Genomic DNA, 18,580 nt, shown 5'->3' on the forward strand with positions numbered 1-18,580 from the left:
ATCTGGCTAACGTGGGACCTGGGGAACCGAGCCTTGAACCGGGGTCCTTAGGCTTCACAGGCAAGCGCTTAACCGCTAAGCCATCTCTCCAGCCCTAAAAAATTTATTTACAAGAGCACAGGATAATGGGTGTGCCAGGGCCTCTAGAAATTCAGACACATGTGCAACCTTGTGCAATCTGGCTTTATGTGGGTACTGGGGAATCAAACCTCGGTCCCTTGGATTTGCATGCAAGCTCCCTAGCAACTAAGCCATCTCTCCAGCTCCATCAGTGACATTTTGTTAATATTCATGTTAGAAAAAGTTTTGAAGTTTTATTAGTCATTTATTTTATGATTTCTAAAACTTAGGGCATAGTTGGGCATTATGGTGTCATGTTGGACAAATACTTCTTTTTTTTTTAAATCAATGTTTGGGCAGGGATTTATTTTCATTGGTTCTGATTCTGGGGATGGCAGTCAGGCTCTCAAACATGTTAGATGGGTGTTTTTTCATTGAGCCTTTAGTCCTGGGGTAGAAATTGTTAGGAAGTTACTGAAAGGCTTTTGGAGGTTGGAGGTTAGTCTCCAGTGTTATTCTGACTTTATACACATATCTTTTCTGATATTTCGCAAAAAAAAAAAAAAAAAAAAAAAGCCTCTCTGGCCCTAATAAGGAAAGAAAGTTTGTAGTTAGATGTTAATGTTGTTAATAATCTGTGGCCACAAAATATCACTCAAGGGGAGGGATCAAGGCACTGAATGCAATTCCTGCAGTTACTGAGTCCAGGCGTGATGGTTTTCCCCATGGGCTGTCTCAGCTGTCTATCTTTAAAGATCCCAAGTTATTTGTAATTTTGAGAAGAGGACAGGAGTAGCCCAAACAGGGATCAATGCTAGCTGATTGCTGCTTAGTATTCTCTTGGATTAAAATAATTTCAGGATTTGTGGTGGTAAACTCCTGCAGTCCCAGTGATTAGGGATGTTAAAGTAGGAAGATTGATTTTAGGAGTTTAGGGCCAGTCTGGGCAATGCATCCTGATCCTGCCCCCCCCCCTCTTTTTTTTTTCCCAGTTTTTCGAGGTAGCATCTCATTCTAGCCCAGGCTGACCTGGAATTCACTATGTAGTATCAGGTGGCCTTGAACTCACTGCAATCTTCCTACCTCTGCCTCCTGAGTGCTGGGATTAAAGGCATGCACCACCATGCCTCGCTCTCTCTCTTTTTTAAAACTTTGTATTGACAACTTCCATAAATGTAGACCATGAACCATAGTAATTCCCTCTATCCACTCCCAATTCGCCCCTGTCAAATCCACCCTCCATCGAATCCCTTCCCCCTTCCAATTAGTCACTCTTTTAAAAAACATTTTATCTTTATTTATTTATTTGAGAGACAGAGATATTTGAGAGACAGAAAGACAAAGGAAGAGAAAGATAATGCTCCAGATGCATGCAATTCTGCATCTGGCTTTATGTGGGCCCTGGGAAATCGAACCTAGGTCCTTTGGCTTTAAAGGCAAGTGCCTTAACTGCTAATCCATCTCTCCAGCTCTAGTCTCTCTTTTCTTTTGATGTCATCACCTTTTTCTCCTATTATGAAGGTCTTATGTAGGTAGTGTCAGGCACTGCAGGGTCATACATATCAAGGCCATTTTGTGTCTGGAAGAGTGCATTGTAAGCAGTCCCACTCTTCCTTTGGCTCTTACACTCTTTCCACTACCTCTTCCACAATGGACCCTGAGCCTTGGAGGGTGTGATAGAGATGTCTCAGTGTTAAATACTCCACTGTCACTTCTCAGTACTATGGTGACTTTTGAGTCACCCCAGTGATCACCCCATCTGAAAAGAGCTTCTGTAACCAAAAGTGAGAGTGCATTAATAGATGCGTATAAACACTTTTTAAAAAGTGCATACAGGGCAGTTTGGTGAGCATAATACATGCATTTAGTCAGACAAGAGCCGGCATTACTCCCCTAGAGCTCATGACCTTGCTGGCCTTAGACTTTCGACTAGGTTTTTGGTATTGAGTATGTATTCCCTCCCATGGAGCGGGCATTTAGTGTAATTAGGGAGCAGTTGGTTTCCTCCATAACAAACATGCCACTACTACACCAGTTGGCCTGGTTGGCCAATCTTAAGGCTTGAAGAGTCTACTGCTGTTTAACACCCTTGATAACTTCTCTCTCCCAAAGGGCTGCATGTACTATAGCTATTTTCAGCTTTCTGACAGCTAGGCAACAGGGAGGTGGTTTCCAGCTCAGCTCCAGCTTGATTTCTCAGTGACTTGCAGTCCAAACCCACAGAGTCTTCAGTAATAGGGTCTTACCATCAGGTTCTGGTTGGCAATCAAGAGCCTCGGCAATGCCTGTACTGTTTTGGGAGCATCAGAGACCTCCCTGGCCAAAAACGTGCTGGAAGGTATCCCACCCCTGGCACTGAAAAATTTTTAGTAACAATCTATGGCTCCTGGGTACACCATTATCCAAAGAAGTCAGTTTCCATGTGGCTTATTCATAACATCTTAGATTTTGATTAACCCTCCTCCTTACCTTCCCTTACTTAATCCCTTCCACTGACCCTACTTAGACCATTCCACTCCCAGTAAGTACTCTGTTCCTCTACTTACATATATATTATACCCTCCCCTTAAGTTCTTCCCTTTCCTCTCCCCCTTACAGCTCTTTTCTAGCTTCCTGTCCTCTGCTACTAACTTTTACACCAACTCACATACATACAAATCTTAACATTTGTAGCTAGCATCCACATATGAGAGAGAGTATGTGGCATTTGGCTTTCTGGGCCTGGGTTACCTCAATTAGTATAATTATGTCCAGATCCATCCATGTCCCTACAAATTTCATAATTTCATTTTTTTTTAACCACTGAATAGAACTTGTATAAATGTAGCACATCTTCATTATCTACCTACCAGTTGAAGGACATCTAGGCTGGTTCCATTTCCTAGCTCTGTGAATAGAGCCACAATAAAATGGATGAGCAAGTATCTCTAAGGTGGTGAACAATGTCCTTAGGATATATGCCAAGGAGTAGTATAGCTGGGTCATATGGTAAATCTACTTTTTGCTGTCTCAGGAATCCCTGCCCTGATCTCCACAATGGCTGTACCAGTTAACATTCCCACCAACAATGTAGAAAGGTTTCTTTTGTTCTATATCCTTGACAGCCTTTATCATCATTTTTTTTTTCAAGGTAGAGTCTTGCTCTAGCCCAGGCTAACCTGGAATTATGTAGTCTCAGGGTGGTCTTGATCCTCCTACCTTTGCTTCCCAAGTGCTGGGATTAAAGGATTAAAGGCATGCACCACTACACCCAGCCCAGTTTTTTTTTTTTTTTTTCAAGGAAGGGACTCACTCTAGCTCAGGCTGACCTAGAATTCACTATGTAGTCTCAGGGTGGCCTTGAACTCTCCGTGACCCTCCTACTTCTGTCCCCTGAGTGCTGGGATTAAAGACGTGCACCACCATGCCTGGCCCAGCTGTTTTTATTTTTTATTTTCTTTTTTTTTTATTTTTATGATAGCCATTCTGACAGGAATGAGATGGAATTGGTTTATCTCATCTTGTTTTAAATTTGGTAGGTCATATATATCTAGAAGATTATCCATTTCAGACTTTAAAATTTAGTGGAGTATATGTTCTTACGGTATGTCATTATGATTTTCTGAATTTCATTGGCATTTGTTGTAATGGTGGTACCTTTTTCATCTCTAATTTTATTGTGTCTCTTCTGTCTTTTTTTTTTTTTTTTTTGGTCAGTTTTGGTAAGGGATTATCAATCTTGTATATCCTTTCAAAGAACCAACTCTTCATTTCATTGATATTTTGTATTTTTTGTTTCTATTTTATTAATTTCTGCCATAATCTTTATTATTTCTGTCCATCTATTGCTTCTTGGTTTGACTTGTTCTTCTTTTTTCCAAGGCCTTAAGGTGTAGCATTAAGTTGTTTATTGTGACCTCTTTTTTAAAAATATTATTTTAAAATATTTTATTTTACTTATTTATGAGAGAGAGAGAAAGAATGGGTGCACCAGGGCCTCCAACCCTTCAAATGAAATCTAGACACATGTACCATTTTGTACATCCGGCTTATGTGGGTTCTAGGGAACCAAACCTGGGCCCTTTGGCTTTGCAAGCAAGCACCTTAGCTGCTAAGCCATTTCGCCAGCCCCCCTTTTAATTTCTTTTTTTTTGTTGTTGTTGTTTATTTTTATTTATTTATTTGAGAGCGACAGAGAAAGAGGCAGATAGAGAGAGAGAGAATGGGCACGCCAGGGCCTCCAGCCACTGCAACTGAACTCCAGATGCGTGCGCCCCCTTGTGCATCTGGCTAACGTGGGTCCTGGGGAATCAAGCCTTGAACTGGGGTCCTTAGGCTTCACAGGCAAGCGCTTAACTGCTAAGCCATCTCTCCAGCCCTTATTATTTGAGAGAGAGAGAATGGCTGCACCAGGGTTTTCAGCCATTGTGAACAAATTCCAGACACATGTGTCTCATTGTGCACATGTGCAACATTGCATACTTGCATCACTGTGCATCTGGCTACGTGGGACCTGGAGATTTGATCATGAATTCTTAGGTTTTGCAGGCAAACAACTGCTACGCCATCTCTCCAGCCCTTTAATTTCTTTTTTAAAAAAGATTTTTTAAATTTATTTGAGAGAGACAGAGAAAGAGGCAGAGAGAGAGAGAGAGAGAGAGAGAGAGAGAGAGAGAAAGAGAGAAAATGGATGTTCCAGTTCCTCTAGCCACTGCATACAAAATCCAGTCACATGTGTCACCTTGTGTATCTGGATCACTTGGGTACTAGGGAATTGAATCTGGGTCCTTAGGCTTCACAAGCAAGCACCTTAACCACGAATCTATCATTCCGGCCCCTCTAAGTTCTTCATATTGGCACTTAAAACTTCATATTTCCCTTTTATGATGGCTTTCATTGTTTCCCATAGGTTTTGGTAAATTGTACTTTCATTATAATTTGATTCTATCAATTTTTTGATATCCTTTTAAAAATATATTTTTAATTAATTAACTAATTAATTTATTTGACAGAGAAAGAGGTAGAGAGAGAGAGAGAGGGCATTGCAGGGCAGCCTGGGCCAGAGTAAGCCCCTACCTTGAACCACCCCTCCCCCAAAAAAAAAAGAATGGGCATGCCAGGGCCTTCAGCCACTGCAAACCAACTCCAGATGCATATGCCCCCTTGTACATCTGGCTAATGTGGGTTCTGGGGAATCAAACCTGAGTCCTTTAACTTTGCAGGCAAGCACCTTAATTACTATGCAATCCCTCCAGCCCTTGATATACTTCTTGATTTCTTCAATGATTCATTCATCATTCTGTAGTATACTGTTCAGTTTCCATGAATTTGTGTATGTTTGATAGTCTTTCTTGCTGTTGATTTGTAGTTTAATATCACTGTGATCAGATAGAGTACAAGGAATTATTTTAATTTTCCTGTATTTGTTAAGATTTTCTTTGTGTCCTAATATATGTCTATTTTAGAGAATGTCCCATGTGCTGCTGAAAAGAATGTGTATTCTGCAGCATTTGGATGGAATGGTCTGTAATTATCTGTTAGGTCCATTTGTTCTATGATGTCATTTACTCTAGCTGCTGTTCTGTTTATTTTTTGCTGGAATAACCTGTCAGTTAGTGAGAGTGGGTATTGAAGTCATCTACTACAATTATGCTTGGTGTTATCTGTGTCTGTGTCTAGTAGTGATTCTTTAATGAAATTGGGAGCCCCCATGTTGATGCATATATGTTTGGAATTATAATGTCCTCTTGTTGGAGTATTCCTTTATCAATATAAAATGACCTTTTTTTAATCTTTCCTAACTAATGCTGGTTTGAAGTTTATCCTGTCTGAAATTAGGATAGCAACCCCTGCTTGTTTCCTAGACCCATTTGCTTGAAATATTATCTTTTGTCCTTTCACCCTAAGGTAGTGTCTATCTTTTATGGAGAGGTGAATTTCTTGGAGGCAACAAATAGCAGGATATTTTTATTTTTTATTTTTTGAGGTAGGGTCTTGCTCTAGCCCAGGCTGACCTAAAATTCACTATGTATTCTCAGGGCACCTCAAACACATGATGATCCTTCTACCTCTGCCTCCCAAGTGCTAGGATTAAATGCATGCACCACTATACCCAGCTGACCCTGTCAATTTTTATTTATGAGAGAGAGAGAGAGAGAGAGAGAGAGAGAGAGAGAGAGAGAGAGAGAGAGAATTGGCATACTAGGGCCTTTAGACACTGCAATCAAGCTCCAGATGCATGTGCCACCTTGTGTGCACATGAATCATCTTGTGCATTGGCTTACATGGGTTCTGGAGAGTTGAATCTGGATCCTTAGGCTTCTCAGGCAAGTGCCTTAACCACTAAGCAATCTCTGTATCTGATCCTATCTTTTAATCCAGTCTGCAAGTCTATCTTTTGGTTGAGGCATTGAGACCATTGATATTAAATAGAGTTATTTTTAAAGTTGCGTATTTTATTCTTGCCATTATTCTTATTTTTTTTTTTGTAGTGCTTCCTGTTTTCTTTTTACTCTTATATTAACTATTATCTGAGTATGGTTTATTTTTTCCTGTTTTCTCATTCATGTGCTTTTCTTTCTCTTCAGTCTGAAGGATCCCTTTGTGACAGGGTTATATTTTATGGGATTCAAACACAAACACAAAGCCTGAGCTCATTTCTATTCTAAACAAATAATTGGATAAAACAAGACGCAGAAGGATAATCATTAAATTATCATATTCATTCAGTAGTCAGGAGTGGTGAGGGAGAGTCTGCCAACTAAAGAAGAGGAAATGGATGCACCCATGTGGTCTAATGACCCATGTAAATGGGCCTAGGGGAAAACAAAAATATACTTAGCTACTATCAGGGTGGGAAGGATAAAACCTTACTAGTGCTGAAAACCTCAGGTACTAGGAGATGAATAGCCCAGGAACTGGAAATAAGAACGATGCCTTCTTTTGGGCTCCAATGGGCCTTTTGATTATGGTTCCAGGGATGAATAAGAAGCCAGTACACCTGGGTGCAGTGTCTGGAAGGGGCTGAGCTTGAACTTCACGTGTAATTCCAGCTCTGCAGCAGCTGCTGCAGATAGCAGGGCAAATGTGTAACGTGAGCAGCTACATTTCTTTATGCTCCACTCAGCAGACAGGAATTAAGATGACTATTTCTCCTATGGGCCTTCCTGTCTAACTGCCTGTTGCAGTCTGGGTCGCATTGCTGGTAGAAATCACCCAACCAAGAGTAGCTTCTGGGAAAAAGAGGTTTATTTTGGCTTACAGGCTCGAGGGGAAGCTCCACGATGGCAGGGGAAAACGATGGCATGAGCAGAGGGTGGACATCACCCCCTGGCCAACAGAAGATGGACCACAGCAACAGGAGGGTGTGCCAAACACTGGCAAGGGGAAACTGGCTATAAAGCCCATAAGCCCGCCCCCAACAATACACTCCCTCCAGGAGGCATTAATTCCCAAATATCCATCAGCTGGGGAGCTAGCATTCAGAACACCTAAGTTTATGGGGGACACCTGATTCAAACCACCACACTGCCTCTCCCTAAATGCTACCTATCTCCCTCTCACCAACTATTTTCTGTAGATCAGGCTTAGTAGTTATATATTTCCTTAACCTGTTTTGTTATGGAAAGTCCATATTTTTCCTTCAATTATGACTGTTAGCTTTGCTGGTTATAGTAAGCTTGCTTGAGAGTATTATCTTTCAGAATTTGGAACCCATCATTCCAAGCTCTTCTGGCTTTTAAAGTTTGTGTTGAGTAATCTGCTGTGATCCTGATGGGCTTGCCTTTGTATGTGACTTGATGCTTTCCCTCTTATTGCTTTCAATATATTTTCTTTAGTCTCTGTGCTTAATTATAACAAGCTTCCTTTCTGGTCTTGTCTGGTGTTCTAAATCCTTCCTATATCTGAATTGGTATATTTTTTCCCCATTTGGTAGGAATTTTCTTCTACAATTTTGTTGAAAATGCCTACTATATCTTTAGAGTGAAAATTTCCCTCCACCATACTCTGAATTCTTTTTTTTTGGTTTGGTTTTTCTTTTTCTTTTTAAAATTTATTTTTGTTTATTTTTATTTATTTGTTTAAGAGTGACAGACAGAGAAAGAGAGAGAGAGAGAGAGAGAGAGAGAGAGAGAGAGAGAGAGAGAGAGGGAGAGAGAATGGGCTCGCAAGGGCCTCCAGGCACTGCAAACAACCTCCAGGCACGGGTGCCTCCTTGTGCATCTGGATAACGTGGGTCCTGGGGAGTGAGGCTTTGAACTGGGGTCTTAGGCTTCACAGGCAAGTGCTTAACCGCTAAGCCATCTCTCCAGCCCATGGTTTGGTTTTTCGATGTAGGGTTTCACACTAGCCCAGGCTGACCTGAAACTCACTATATAGTCTTGCTGTTTTCATAGTCATTTGCTTTGCTTGGGACACAGCTCAGTGGTAGAGCTATTGCCTCATATGTGCATAGTAATCTCCAGAACTGAAAACCAATAAAGGGGACAATCCAGTTTATTAATGACTAGCAAAGGGAAGAGGCACTCCTAGTTTAGGAGAAGTGGGCTCACGAGAAATAGCAAATATGCTGCAGTGCACACTTCTAATCCCAGCACTCAGGAAGCAGAGGCAGGAGCATTGTGAGTTCAAGGACACTTTGGGCTACATATATTGGCCTCAAAAAAGTGAAAGAATCTATCATGGGGACTGGGGATGTATTTCACTTAGAGTGCTTGCTTAACATGTATAAAGCCCAGGGTTTGATTTCTAGCACTGCATAAACAAAATGTGGTGGTACGCACCTATAATCCCAGCTCTTGGAAGATGTATGCAGCAGGACCAGAAAGTCAAGGTCATCCTAGATACACAGAGAGTTCAAATCAAGCTTGGATACATAAGATCCTGTATCAAAGAGACAAAAGTCAGGATTCATTCAATGTTATTTATTATTACTATTGTTTTGTTTTTCAAGGTAGGGTCTTGCTCTAGCCCAGGATGACCTGGAATTCGCTAAGTAGTCTCAGGATGTTCTCAAATTCCCTCCTGAATGCAGGGATTAAAGACGTGTGCCACAATCCTTGGCTCATTTAAAATTTTTTTTGTTTATTATTTATTATTATTATTATTTGAGAGTGACAGACGGAGAAAGAGGGAGAGAGAGAGAAAGAATGGGCGCGCCAAGGCTTCCCGCCACTGCAAACGAACTCCAGATGCGTGCGTCCCCTTGTGCATCTGGCTAACATTGGTCCTGGGGAATCGAGCCTCAAACCAGGGTCTTTAGGCTTCACAGGTAAGTGCTTAACCACTAAGCCATCTCTCTAGCCCTCATTTTTTATTTTATTTATTTATTTATTTATTTTTCCAGGTAGGTTCTCACTCTGGCAGAGGGTGACCTGGAATTCACTCTATAGTCTTAGGGTGTCCTCAAACTCTCGGCAATCCTCCTACCTCTGCCTCCTGAGTGCTGGGATTAAAGGTGTGTGCCAACACACCTGGTTAATTTAATTAATTTATTTGAGAAAGAAAGAAAGGGAGGGAGATAAATAGATAGAGAATTGGTGTTCCAGGGCCTCTAGCCACTGCAAACAAACTCTAGATGCATGTGCTACCTTGTGCATCTGGTATTATGTGGGTACTGGGGAATCAAACCCAGGTCCTTAGGCTTTGTAGGCAAGTATCTTACCTGATGAGCCATCTCTCTAGCCTCCATTCAATATATATATTTTGTTTTTTTTGAGGAAGGGTCTTGCTGTAGCCAAAGTTGACCTGGAATTCACTAAATAGTCTCAGGGTGGCCTCAAACTCATGGGGATCCTCCTACTTCTGCCTCCCAACTGCTGGGATTAAAGGTGTGCACCTCCATGCCCAGCTTCAATATTATTTTTATTATTATTTTATTAGTTTTTTTGAGGTACAGTCTCGCTGTAGCCCAGGTTGACCTGGGATTCGCTATGTAGTCTTGGGGTGGCCTTTACCGCATGGCTCTAGGTATCATGGGAGCATGGACTGGGTCTAGTACTCATCCTCCTGTCCCAGATCTTGTTTACTTGGAGACATATGCCTAGTAACTCTGAGCGAAATTTGCCTCCTGATCCATTCCAGACAGACTTGTGCAAGAACACTGAAGCAGCAAAGCAGGCATATTCCCTTCCTCCCTTCCCTTCCTCCCTTCCTTCTTCCCTTCCTTCTTTTCTCCCTTCTTCCTTCCTTCCCTCCTTCCTTTCTTTTCTTTCTCCTTCCCTTCTTCCCTCCCTTCTTTGTTTTCTCCCTCCTTTCTTCCCTTTCTCTTTTTCTCCTCTCTTCCCTCCTTCCCTTCTTCCTTTTCTCTTTCTCCTTTCCTCCCTCCCTCCCTTTTTTGTCTCACGTATCCCAGGCTGGCCTTAAACTTGCTGTGTAGGTAGCGATGACCTTGAATTTCTGACTCACCTGCCTCAACCTCCTAAATGCTGGAATTACAGGTATGTATTACCATGCTGGCTTTATGTAGTGCTGGAGGATTGAACTCAGGGTCTTATGCAAGCTAGGCAAGCACTCTACCAGCTGAGCTACATCCCCAGCCAAGTAGACATATTTCCAAGCAAATAATTTTTTGGCTTTAATTAACCAGGAGTATCCTAGTTAAGCATCTGGTTGGGGAAATTATGAACTTGCATGAACTTGTCATTGAGTGAAATGGTTTGTTCAGAACACTCGGTTTTCTGTAGTATGTTTGAGCTTCTGACAGGGGGCAGCAGAGGCCAGGAAAACAGGCTTTTATTTTTTAGTTTGGGTATCTTTTTTTTTTTGTTTGTTTCCATAATTTTACCACTTATTAAAGACGAGAGAAAATTTGTGTACTAATGTGGTATATGTGCTTGTTTATTTTTGCATAAAGATTACATCTTGGCTATTTGAGACTGTAGGACATATAGTATCTTCAGCATTTTTCAGAGTGATCAACATTTTGATTTTATAATTTGTCAAGGCTGAGAGGCTTGCCCTGTCTCTGTTCACTTGTTGATGGCTTGTAAACCTTTGGGTCAGATGTTTAACAGTTTTAGGAGAAAACAGCTTTTTTTTTTCAAACATTAAAAAAAAAATTGTATTATTTATTTATTTATTTGACAGAGAGATACAGAAATAGACAGAGAGAGGGACAGAGAGAGAGAATGGCACGCCAGGGCCTCTAGACACTGCAAACAAACTCCAGATGCGTGTACTCCCTTGGGCATCTGGCTTACGTGGTGTCCTGGGGAATCAAACCTGGGTTCTTTGGCTTTGCAGGCAAGTGCTTTAATTGCTAAGCCATCTCTTCAGCCCTGAAAACAGCTTTTGATAACTGAAAACCTCATAGTTGAATAGATGCTTCAAGATAAAGGCTAGTCCTTATTAATTTAATATTTGTATTTATTTACTTATTTGAGAGTGAGTGTGAGAAAGAGGGAGAGAGAGAAAGAGAGATAGAGAGAGAGAGAGAGGGCCTGTAGCCACTGCAAATGAATTCCAGACACATGTGTCACCTTGTGTATTTGGTTTTACATGGGTATTGGGGAATCACACTTGGGTCCTTAGGCTTTGCAAGCAAGCACCTTAGCCACTGAGCAATCTCTCCAGCCCCTTATTAATTTACTATTGTTTGAAGACACCACAAATGGTCCATCTTTTTTTCAATTCCCCTTCCTCCCTTCTTCCCTCTCTCTCTTCTTTTCCACAGGGTTCATCTATAGTCCTGGCTGGTCTCAAACTCACTACCATAGCCAAGGCTGACCTTGAATTCCTGCTTCTCTTCCCTCCCCCTCCCAAATGCTAAGATTACTGATGTGTACCACCATGCCTGACCTTTTTGCTTTGCTTTTCAGATAGGGTCTTACTCTAGCCCAGGCTGACCTAGTACTTACTCTATAATCCCAGGCTAGCCTCAAACTCACAGCGATCCTCCTACCTCTGTCTCCTAAGTATTGGGAATAAAGGAGTAAGCCACCACTCTTGGCTCTGGCTTTTTTAAAAAAGGCATTTAAAAAACAATACAAATAATTATTTATTTCATTTCATTACTAAGTCATTTAAAAATTGGGTGCTCAGGGCTGGAGAGATGGCTTAGTGGTTAAGGTGCTTGCCTGCAAAGCCAAAGGACCTGGGTTCGATTCCCCAATACTCACGTAAGCCAGATGCACAAGGTGGTACATACATCTGGAGTTTGCAGTGGCTGGAAGCCCCAGCAGACCCATTCTCTCTCTCTCTCACACTCACTTTGCATCTTTCTCTCTCTCAACTTAAAAAAAATTGGGTGCTCATTTTTTTTGCCAGCATCTGATCATAATTTGAAAAATCTTTATACTCTCCCTAGCGGTGGTTGGAAAATAGTTCATGTCTAGCACCAATGTGCATGAAATCTATAGGATTTAGCAACATCATAAAGTTCTTTGGATTCATAACTGGGTAGTCTGACTGTAATAGCCTCTATTATTTTCCTTTATTATTAAAAAGTATTTTATTGTATTTGACAGAGAAAGAGGGAGAAAAAGAATGGGTGCGCCAGGGCCTCCAGCCACTGCAAACAAACTCCAGGTGCGTGTGCCCCCTTGTGCATCTGGCTAACGTGGGTCCTGGGGACTTGAACCTACGTCCTTAGGCTTTGCAGGTAAACACCTTAACTGCTAAGCCATCCCTCCAGCCCTTTATTTTTATTTTTGAGAGAGAGAGAGAGAAAGAGGCGGGGGGTGGGGAGAATGGGTGCATCAGCAGCTCCAGCCACTGCAAACGAATTCCAGATGCATGTGCCACCTTGTGCATCTGGCTTACATGCGTATTGGGGAATTAAACCTGGGTTCTTAGGCTTTGTAGGCAAGCACCTAAACTGGTAAGTCATTACTTCCTTTCTATTCTTCTTTTTAGTTGCTGCTTTTTGAAACAATACATGTATGTATTGTATTCTGTTCATATATGTCCCTATTATCCTCTGTTATTTCACTCCTTCCTGCCTCTACTTACCAGTGGCTACACTACTGACGAGAATGCTGCCTCCTCCCCACACCCACTAACTGCCATTAGCTCCTCAGCGAGGGGAGGGGCCTCACGAGCCTCTCCTCTATCCGCAGCAGAGGAATGTTGACTGGTTCTGTGCAGGTAACCACAGCTGCTGTGAGTTCATGAGTGCAATGGCCTTCTCATACATACATATATATAGTTTTTTTTTTTCTTTTTTGAGGTAAGGTCTTGCTCTAGCCCAAGCTGACCTGGAATTCACTATGTAGTCTCAGGGTGGCCTTGAACTCACAGCAATCCTCCTACCTCTTCCTCCCAAGTGCTGGGATTAAAGGCATGTGCCACCACACCTGGCTTAGGTATTTTATTTTGAAACTACTGTGAATGGGATTTTTCCCCCATAATTTCTTCCTTGGCAAGTTCATTATTGGTATGTAGAAAAGCTACTCATCTTTATATGTTGATCTTGTATACTGGTACTTTCCTAAAAGTGTTTATTATCAGGCCTACAAGTTTTCTGTTACTTAGATCTTTCAAATATAGGCTCATTGGGGGTTGGAGAGGTGGCTTAGTGGTTAAAGGTGCTTGCTTGCAAAGCCTGATTAGGCAAAGTTTCATTCCACAGTATCTATGTCAAGCCAGATGTACAAAGTGGTAGTGTCTGGAGTTCATTTGCAGTGTCAAGAGGAGTGCCCATTCTCATTCTCTCTACTTGCAAATAAAAATATTAAAAAAATATATAGGATCACGGAACTGGGGAGAGGAGGATGGCTCAGTTAGTAAAGGGTTTACTGTGTGTTGCAGTCTGGTTCACATTGCTGGTAGAAATCACCCAACCAAGAGGAGCTTCTGGGAAAAAGAGGTTTATTTGGCTTACAGGCTCGAGGGGAAGCTCCACGATGGCAGGGAAAAACGATGGCATGAGCAGAGGGTGGACATCACCCCCTGGCCAACTTAAGGTGGAACATAGCAACAGGAGGGTGTGCCAAACACTGGCATGGGGAAACTGGCTATAAAGCCCATAAGCCCACCCCCAACAATACACTCCCTCCAGGAGGCATTAATTCCCAAATATCCATCAGCTGGGAACCTAGCATTCAGAACACCTAAGTTTATGGGGGACACCTGAATCAAACCACCACATTCCGCCCCTGGCCCCCATAAACTGATATCCATACATGATGTAAAATACAATGCTTTCAGTCTTACTTTAAAAGTCCCCATAATTTTTATCAATCTCAATGATGTTCATATATCCCCATAATTCAAGATCTTTTAACTGAGCCATAATACCAAAATATAACCTCAAAAAACCCATAATGGCACAGAATAAATATTCACACTGCAAAAGATGGCATTGGGCATAGCAAAGAAACATTCAACCAATACAAGATTTAAAACAACCAGGGCAAACATCAAACTCTGTAGCTTCAAGTCCAGCAACTGTAGCCAGTGACAAATCTTCAAGTCCGATAATTGTAACCAGCAACAAGTCTCTGGCATTCCAATTCCGCCCCTCCAGCTAGGCTACTCACAGTCCTGGGAAACTTCATCGGGGCTGGCAGCTCCTCGGCAGCCATCTCATGGTCCCGGCATCTCCACTGGATCTCTACTGCAAGCCAGGGTTCATCCTCATGGCTCCATGGGGTCTCTATGCAAGCAACCAACAAACCTGCTTCACACTGTCCATGGCCATTTCCAAAACACAAGACCGTGTTGCAAACTCAATGACCCTCTTTCCAGCATTTCTTATACTCCAGGATACTAGGTAGGGTGCCAATTTGTTAATCCAGGGGGGAATAAAGCAGACTTTGAAGAACAGGATACTCCTTGAGCACTGAGGCCCCTTCAAAAGAGTCGACATTCTTTCTGTTGCCCCAGCACAGGTTAGCTAGCCCAGTCTCAAAGGTTGTAATCTCTCAGTTGCAGCTGAATGGGCAACAGTTCACCCAAAGATTTTTCTTTCTGTGCCATATCCCTCTGCACACACCAGTTCATTTCTACGCAAAGCAACCCTGCACAACTTCTCAGGACACGGGCATAAGAGCAAGCTTCTCATACAAACTGCTAGCCCAGTCCAAGCAAAACTCTTTCTCACCCTCATAAGCCAAACCTCACAGTCCATAGTTCTTACTGCATTCAGGTCTTGCAGCTCAGACCAGAATAGTCTATCAAGCTGTACTTACAGAACTGCAAGGCATCTCTTAGGCCAAGGTTTCAAATCCTCCCACATTCCTCTTGAAAATCAGCTCCAAAAGGCCAAAGCCACACAGTTAGGTGTCTAGCAGCAATCCCACTCCTCGGTACCAATTTACTGTTGCAGTCTGGTTCACATTGCTGGTAGAAATCACCCAACCAAGAGGAGCTTCTGGGAAAAAGAGGTTTATTTGGCTTACAGGCTCGAGGGGAAGCTCCACGATGGCAGGGAAAAACGATGGCATGAACAGAGGGTGGACATCACCCCCTGGCCAACTTAAGGTGGAACACAGCAACAGGAGGGTGTGCCAAACACTGGCATGGGGAAACTGGCTATAAAGCCCATAAGCCCACCCCCAACAATACACTCCCTCCAGGAGGCATTAATTCCCAAATATCCATCAGCTGGGAACCTAGCATTCAGAACACCTAAGTTTATGGGGGACACCTGAATCAAACCACCACACTGTGCAAACACAAGGACTTGGGTTCAGATACCCAGTGCCAGGAAGCAGAGACAGAAGGGTCCTAGGACCTTACTGGCTAGTTAGTCTAGCTGTATTGATGAACTCAACTGAAAGCAAGTTCAGTGAAGACCTTGTCTCCAAAAAATGAGGTGGAGAGTAACTGATGTCAATTTCTGAATCACACACACACACACACACACACACACACACACACACACACGATTGAACATGCTCACATGCCCACCATATACACATACACATGCAAAAAATAATAGGGTCGGGCTGGAGAGATGGCTTCGTGGTGAAGTGCTTGCCTGTGAAGCCCAAGGATCCCAGTTCGATTCCCCAGGACCCACATTAGCCAGATGCACAAGGGGGCACACGGTCTGGAGTTCATTTTCAGTGGCTGGAGGCCCTGGCATGCCCATTCTCTCTCTCTCTATCTGTCTCTTTCTCTCTCTATCTGTCACTCTCAAATAAATAAATAAAAATAAACAAAAAAAATGTAAAAAAATAGGGTCATATCATCAGCAAATGGGAATAATTTGACTTCTTTTCTTCTATCCCTTTTATTTTTATTTTTTATTTTTTTAAAATATTTTATTTATTTATTTGAGAGCAACAGACACAGAGAGAAAGACAGATAGAGGGAGAGAGAGAGAATGGGCGTGCCAGGGCTTCCAGCCTCTGCAAATGAACTCCAGACGCGTGTGCCCCCTTGTGCATCTGGCTAATGTGGGACCTGGGGAACAGAGCCTTGAACCGGGGTCCTTAGGCTTCACAGGCAAGCGCTTAACCGCTAAGCCATCTCTCCAGCCCAATCCCTTTTATTTTTAAATACTTATTTTTGCGTGTATGTATGGGCACAGGTGTCACAGTGCATGTGAGGAGCTCAGAGGACATCATCAAAATGTCTGTATTCTCCTTCTACCTTCTTTTTGAGACAAATTCTCTTGCAGTTTTGCGTTTGTGTGCACCAGACTAGCTTGCCTTCAAGATTCTGGATTCTCCTGGCTCCACCTCCCTCTGCCTTAGCTGTGCTGGGATCACAGCTGTGTGTTTGGCTCTTCATGGGTATGGGGGAAGATCAAAGTGGGGTTGGCAGGCTTGCAGACAAGCACCTTAAACTGCTGAGCCATCCTTCTCTCCCCCGCCTTCCCTTCTCTTGTTCTTTCAGTTTTTATTTTCACTTAGTATTATGTTGACTCTAGGTTTATCATACATAATGTTTATTATGCTGCAATGTATTCCTTTTATTTCTATAAGGGCTTTTATCATGAAGGATGTTGAATTTTGCCAAGACGATCTTTCTGGAAACCAACATAGCTAAGTCAGGCCCTGACTGATGTACATCTCCAGTCTCACGGGAAAGAACATTGTTCAGGTTAGAGAAAAATGAACTCTGGACTTGAGGTCAGAGTTCTGAGTCTGCAACCAATTTGTGTGACCTTTGCCGGTCACCTCATCTCTACAGAGCCATTGTTATCTGCCACATGAAGAGAGGATTCCTGTCTCTTAGGGTTAAGGTGAGGACTCGGACCTTATTGAATGTGAAAGTGCTTCGGAAGCCATCTTTACAGACAATGGTTAGGACAAATGAACGGATCAGATAAGGCAGCAGTCACGTTTATTCTTCGGTGGCTACACATGCAGAATATCGACTTTTTGTGCCTCATTTGCTTTCATGAGAAATGAGCAAGTGTTGGTGTCCTGAGTCTGCAAGCAGGGGATGGAGCCCTTGTGTGTGCACAGATGTAGTGACGGCCCAGGGAGGGGGCCAGGAAACGGAGACCATGTGGCTCACAATCAGCCTAGAAGTTTCAAGCTTCCCCACAAGGGAGAAGAAAACAGCACGCACGGGGTTCTTAGGTGATAATTAAGAGCAATATGAAAGAGGCCCGTATTCCTTGGCTTCTGGTATTTCTTCTGAGCAAGTATTGCTGCCCTTTAAGCAGTTTCTTAGAAAAATTAATTTCATTTGTTGAAACTTGACAAAATTGGGCAGCATAAGAGGTGCAAGGTACCATAGTAAAACTAGGTTATAAAAGTTAAATACATCTTAAATGAATTGGCCCTGGGCCTATGCTAGAGTTAAGTAAGTGGAACTGAATCAACTTGGCTCTTGCTTTTCCTTACCATCCTCTGCCACGGTGGTCACGACTGTGTAAAAGTGTTCATGCTCACAACTCTACTCTTTAAGGAAGAAGGAAGGAAAATGAAAACATTCTTTGTTAACCCTTTATCTTCCCCTTAGCCCACCACTCTTCTAGTCTGGAAAGGCCAGTGGAGGGGTTGGCAGCCATAGGGATCTGCTACCTAGGGGTCGGGAGCTTCCAGCATGCATCGGAGAGTGGATTAAGGAAAAGGATGGCACTCGCGTATCAAATGGAGCCGCATCATGGGAGAGAGGACACAGGTTTCCTTTTCGGGGGTGTCTTGGGGAGTGAGCCGTGGCCTGGCCCATGCTAGGCAAGCATGGAGTTACATCTCCAGTTTTCTTTTCTATTTTGGGACAGGTGCTCCTTATGTAGCCTAGCCTGGCCTTGAACCTGTGGCTGTCCTGCTTCAGCCTCTCAAGCAGCAGGGATGACAGGTTATGTAATCAAGGCAGCAATCATAGGGGCTGGGAGCTGGCTCAGTGGTTAACGGTGTCTGCTTGAACACAAAGCCTGTAGACTCAGGTTCAATTCCCCAGCCACCCACGTAAAGCCAGATGCAAAAAGTGGCACCAGTGTCTGGCATTCATGTGCAACAGCAAAAGACTCTGGCATACTCATATGTACACACACCTATGAAAATAAGTAACTTACAAAAAAAAATTATTGGCCTCAGTTTGAAAAACTGATTTAGCCAGAAAGATCATAATGTGTGAAAAGAGAACCTCATAATGAATGTGCAGGTGTTATGACCAGGCGTGAGCAGTTAAAAACCTC

The sequence above is a fragment of the Jaculus jaculus genome, chromosome 4 (assembly GCF_020740685.1).
Source record: "Jaculus jaculus isolate mJacJac1 chromosome 4, mJacJac1.mat.Y.cur, whole genome shotgun sequence".
Taxonomy (NCBI): domain Eukaryota; kingdom Metazoa; phylum Chordata; class Mammalia; order Rodentia; family Dipodidae; genus Jaculus; species Jaculus jaculus.